The 6000-nt window shown below is 45.6% G+C and overlaps 1 pseudogene across 1 annotated transcript in view; it reads left to right on the top strand.

Annotated features, from left to right (window-relative positions):
* LOC310820800 (E3 ubiquitin-protein ligase DTX4-like) overlaps nt 1-4838 on the top strand; it is a 21753-nt pseudogene extending 16915 nt beyond the window's left edge. The window contains exons 4-9 of the transcript XR_014555123.1: nt 235-296; nt 460-621; nt 742-803; nt 1035-1355; nt 1811-1900; nt 2141-4838. The product of XR_014555123.1 is annotated as an E3 ubiquitin-protein ligase DTX4-like (transcript). The remainder of the gene's footprint in view (nt 1-234; nt 297-459; nt 622-741; nt 804-1034; nt 1356-1810; nt 1901-2140) is intronic.
* The last annotated feature ends 1162 nt before the right edge of the window (nt 4839-6000 follow it).

The raw sequence follows: 6000 nt of genomic DNA, 5'->3' as shown, positions 1-6000 counted from the left end.
GAGATTACAGCTGGCCCATCTTCTGTCCACCTACCTCCGTATGTCTGAATGCAGCTGGCTATAAGTGTTGCAAGTGTTGATGCGGTTAACCTCTTGTGTTCACACATGGATTAGGTTTATAACACAGAGTGGGTGTAAGCCTGATGTCTGTGTGTGTGCCAGGGTGTGTGTGTGTTTGTGTGTGTCTTGGATGTTTGTGTGTAACCAATTGTTGTTGTTGTTGTTGTGTTTCAGTGTGCCCACTGTACCAGTGAAGAACCTCAATGGAAACAGCCCTGTCCACCCTGCACTGGCAGGTAAGAGTTCACACACACACACACACACACACACACACACACACACACACACACATTTTAACAAATTGTCATATCTGTCAGATCAGCCAAAGAACCTTTATATGACTTGTATATCTCTGTCTATCTGGATTTACTAACCAGTGCCCCCTATCTGTTGTGTTAGGTATCACAGGGATCCTGATGAGCGCAGCTGGCCTCCCCGTGTGTCTGACCCGTCCCCCCAAACTGGTGCTGCACCCCCCTCCCGTCAGCAAGAGTGACATCAAACCCATCCCAGGTCTGGGCCACTGCTGTCGCAAGACCACCAAGAAACAGGCCCGCAAAGGTGGGTTGGGAATCACACACACACACTCATGCACACGCACACAGACACACACACTGTGCACACACCATGTTTGCCATACACCAATCCACACACACACTCACCCTCCCTCTCTCCCTCCAGGCAAGACCCCAGAGGAGGTGGTGAAGAAGTACCTCCAGAAGGTCAGGAACCCTCCTGATGAGGTAAGAACATTCACATCATCACTCTATCACCACACAGAGACAGGGTTTGTTAAAGTAGAAACCATACCAGATTCCAAATCTAAAATATAAATTAAAAGGAATTCAAAACATATTGTAACTCACTAGGACAACTTGGATGAGTGGGGGAAGACAATTTATTGAAGAACTCCTCCTCCTCTCCTCTCCTCAACTCCCTTCCTCCCTCCTCCTCCTGTCCTCTTCTCCTCTCAGGACTGTACCATCTGTATGGAAGCCCTGGGGGGGCCTTCGGGGTATAAAGGCCCCGGCGTGGGGGGCTTATCGCGGGCCGAGTCGGTGGGCCGCCTGGCCCAGTGTGGACACCAGTACCACCTCCAGTGCCTGGTTGCCATGTACAACAACGGCAACAAGGATGGGAGTCTTCAGTGCCCCACCTGCAAGACCATCTACGGGGTCAAGACTGGCAACCAGCCGCCCGGCAAGATGGAGTACCACGTCATCCCCCACTCGCTGCCCGGACACCCCGACTGCAAAACCATCCGCATCATCTACAACATCCCGCCGGGCATCCAGGTACAGCTCATCCACATGCTATACATGTCCTTTAACAGTGGCGACACAGCAGGGGAGGCTGGCGGAGGTAGAAATCGGAGGACAGGCTCACTGTAACGCATGGAATGGTATCAAAACGCATGTGTTTGGACACCGTTCCTCATTCCATTCCATGCATTGCAACGGACCGGTCCTTTCCGATTTCAACCTCCACCAACCTCCCCCGCTACACACACTCACTTACAACATGATCAAGGTGATGTACAGTACACATTGGGTACTGCAGCATGTACATAGCTGATACACTATGTGCTCCACATCCTGTTTTCAAGACAGTTAGAATTATGCATCGTATTCCTCACCTGGTGGTAATAACTCAAGCATGCAGAGGTTTAGCATACGTTTCTCTAATGCTATACCCCCCCCCCTCCTCTTTTCTCTCCCTCTCTCTCTCTCCCTCTCCCTCTCTCTCTCAGGGTCCAGAGCACCCTAACCCAGGCAAGCCCTTCACAGCCAGAGGCTTCCCACGCCACTGCTACCTCCCCGACAGCGAGAAGGGACGCAAGGTAAGACCGCTCGTGTGCCTCCGTCCCAAAGCCCTCCCCCTTGCACGCACCGAGCCCTGAACAAGTCAGCCATCGGTGTGCGTACCGACACAAGTACCACAGCATCGTGACGCAATACGACTCATATTAGCTGAGCAGTGTTCCGTATCTCCACTGCAGTTATATATCAGTCGGGAGAACCATATCGGTTAAGGTTCCTCTCTAAACCCCCCCTCTTACCCCCTCTTACCCCCCCCTTAGGTGCTGAGGCTGCTGTTGGTGGCGTGGGACCGTAGGCTTGTCTTCTCGGTGGGCACCTCCAGCACCACGGGCGAGTCCGACACCGTCATCTGGAACGAGGTCCACCACAAGACAGAGTTCGGCTCAAACCTCACGGGCCACGGCTACCCCGACCCCGGTCACCTAGACAACGTCCTGGAGGAGCTCAAGGCCCAGGGCATCACTGAGGAAGAGGAGAGCCCGCAGTGAGAGGAGGAAGAGGAGGAGGAGGAGAAGAAGAAGGAGGAAGAGGTCAAGAGCAGACAATTATTACAGAACAGACTCTACCAGCACTTAAACAGGTGGAGGGGAAAGGGAGAAGGACATTTTTGGCTGGTTGATTTGAAGATGCTGATTGACGGGAGGGTTTACCTGTCAATCAGGGGCTTAACCAATCACACAAGCACAGCAGGGTGGGAGAAATGGAGAGAGACTGAAAGAGAGAGGCTCTAGGTTTGTTTAGTTCCGGGGTTTGCTGACTGTAGTCAACAAGATGACTGTAGGTACTGATGATTTCAGGTACTATAGGTAGGTGCAGTACTAAATATACCACAAGGAGACCTGTAACTAACTATTATTATTTACTAACAAGTTTACACTACTAAGAGAAGGAGTAGAGAGGTATAGGAGCAGGAAGGAGAGACTGAGGGAGAGAATGTTTATGGATTGAGAGATTTGAAAGGGAGGAGGAGGGGACTCGAACGGAGAGTTGATGGAACAAGAGAGCGAGAAGAGGGTAAGAGAATGTAGTATAGAATAGAAGTAGGGTAAATTAACTTGTAATGGTATTTTAGCAGAGCCAAAGACACAGACAGGCAGGCAGACAGACAGACAGACAGAGAGAGAGAGAGAGAGAGAGACAGAGAGACTGAATCTGTGCGTGCCATATATAGTGACCAAAACCACCTGCTTTAAAATGATGTCAAGCAGATTCCTTGGGTGCTGCTGTGTTCACAAACGCCCCCTTGTGGTTCCTCTTCTCAATTACATTCTGATCACTGAAGGTACAATTACAAACAAACAACAACAAAAAACAAGTTTTATTACGGATAATATTCTACATATATTTTGATTATTGTTAGCATTATTATCTTCATTTAACACCATTCCATGCATTACACACTTTACCAATGTTTCAATGTTTTGTTTTTTTTAATACTCAGAATGAGTTGTAGGCATGGGTGCGTCACGAGACCAGGTCAAAAAGCCCAGACGCTTTTGGAGCTTATCGACTAGCTAATGCGGTACTTAAAACAACCTTATAACGTGTGCCAGTCGTTACATATTTCCCCTCCTTTGAATTCAGAACAATGTTGATTCGTGCCGAAAAAAAAATGTCTTTCTGTTTGTATGTTCCTGTTTATGGAAGAGAGGATGCCAATAAAAATGAGTGCTGCTTACTTTTATAAAGGAGACAAGCATTTGGTGTTTCCCAGGGGAGGGACGCACTGTTTTTAAAAGGCCATGATATGAGCCGAGTGTTAAAACACCAGGAGGAAAGACGAGAGAAACGAAGAACTTCGGATTGGACAGGTACGTGGTGGGTTGGTGAGTCAATACGGAGTTGGAGCAGGGATATATACATTGGCCAATTGCAAGATGGAGCCAATGCATTAGATTTAGATTTACGTTACATTTGCGTTCGTGAAGTAAGGTGACATAAAACCATGTCACTATAAGTATTGTGGCATACCAACACAAGCATACCACATACCAACACTGCGTGCTGTCTCAGAGTGTATTGGCTTTATTGACGGTGAATGTGACACTATTATTGTGCACCGTGTCATCTGTATATGTGCACCTCCTGCAGACAAAAGTATCTTGGCCATTTTCTCTCATCTCGCTCCTCCGGACCACCATCCCCTCCACCTGTCCAGTCTCAGAGTTGGGTCTTTAAATGACCCGTTTATAAGGATGTTACAAGACCAGTAAGTGTGTGTGTGTGTGTGTGTGTGTGTGTGTGTGTGTGCGCGCACACCTACATACCTACCTGTACGAGCTCATGCATAGAATGTATGCATGTATTGATACTTAACATGTCTGAATGTGTGCTTTTGGTACGCCAACATGTTTAAGGAGGTACGAGATAATGTTACCAAACCACCCCCCCCCCCCCTTTATTTTGATACGTTTTTCTCTTTTAAACATTTTCTTTTCTTCCAAATGTCTAATGTAGTTTACTTTGATTTTGACTACAATATTGTGTCGTAGTAGAATAAGTTGATTTCATTTTGTACATAAACGTTGTCCTGTGTCTCTGACATTTTCGTCAAATCTTTCTTACGGTCGAGTTGAAAGAGATTTGTTTTCTTTCTCTATGGTGTACAGAAGTTCTGTATGTGTCTTTTCTTTGTGAAAAGGAATTTGAAGGTAGACTTTTTGAGTGTTTAATGTAATGTACTTTGCTGCCATTCAGATGACTGCTCATCAACATCTTGATGTGTGTGTTGATGTGTACAGTCATCAGTCATCAACAAACTACATTTTCACCCTCTTCCAATGTTGTTTTTTATTTTTCTGACGGGAAGGGAAATTATGTATTTTGTTGGTAAAAGTGCTGGTGTAAGCATCAACAAACTTGTTTGTACCATTTTTAGAAAAATAATTGTAAATATAAACCAATTGCTGAATCATGGATTATTAATACTGAACAAAAAATAATAAACATTGAATGAAATCCGTTGTTTTTTTGTTTCGCTTTCCTGGAGAGGATTGCAGACAGAAGGGTGGTTTTTCTTCAAATTCAATTATTTGTCTAGTTGAGGCTGTGGTAATGGTCTACTACTAGGCCCAAGCAAGCCAGGGCAGGGGAAAGCACGAGCTAAGGTTCTTGCCCTTTTGATTTAGTCATATTGTGTTAACGTTACTACATCACTGTGTAGCAAGCTTGTAACTTGTGTAAATTAAGGGGTGTTACAAGTCTAAGCATGAAGAACTTAAAGGAGTGAACATAACATTCATTCACTGCAGTCAACGAAATTGCACTATAATAATGTTGCCTCCTTATGAATAACCAACTGTTGCTTAGCAACAGCCCGGCTAGCTCAGTCGGTAGAGCATGAGACTCTTAATCTCAGGGTCGTGGGTTCGAGCCCCACGTTGGGCGCTACTTTTTTTTGTGCAGATGATCATGTGAGTCAAACGTTATACCACAGCCCTGTAGCCCTGTTCTCTGGATATACTTAACACACATTCCTTCCGTGCATTCTCACATGATCCTGCTCTTTTTTTCTATATACGTTTCTTCAGATGGGAAGTTCTCAATGAATAGGTCAATTTAAGAGTTTGGTGCAGGATGTTAAAGTAAATAGAGGCCTAGATATAAAAGCGGGGTCGTAGTGATCCTGACTTTGGTGTATTTGAGAACTATTGCTCTGTTTGACATATTTTGCTTCAACGGTGTAGTTAACTTTTGATAACTGAACACAGTCTCATTGTCTGTGAGTGTGAAGTCATATGCAGGTGTCCAGCTTGAATTAGAGAAGAGATTTACTCTTTAATGTTATCTCGTGGGACCGGGAGAGTTGGTGATCCGCAGAGCCTGGCATAGACCTTCAAGGTCTCACATCTGCATGTGACTTCATACCCTGCAAGAAATTGATGCAACAAACAACTCACTGTCGAAACCCAAAACCTGTTACGGTGTTCTAATATGACAGGCTGATTTTGATTCCTCCCGCAAGAAAATACCAATCAGTGCAACGCTAAATCTGACGTAGAACCAGCTATAACTGTGAATGCACAGGAGAATTATACTTTGAGAAAAATCCAGAGCTGATCACGTCCTATTGTTAACGTGACCACAATATGCTAGATGAGGCCTAGTTTACTGGACATTT

The sequence above is a fragment of the Argentina silus genome, assembly GCF_951799395.1.
Source record: "Argentina silus genome assembly, chromosome: 21".
Lineage (NCBI taxonomy): Eukaryota > Metazoa > Chordata > Actinopteri > Argentiniformes > Argentinidae > Argentina > Argentina silus.
Note: the sequence above shows the minus strand (reverse complement) of the source record. Positions and strands in the feature narration are given on the sequence as shown.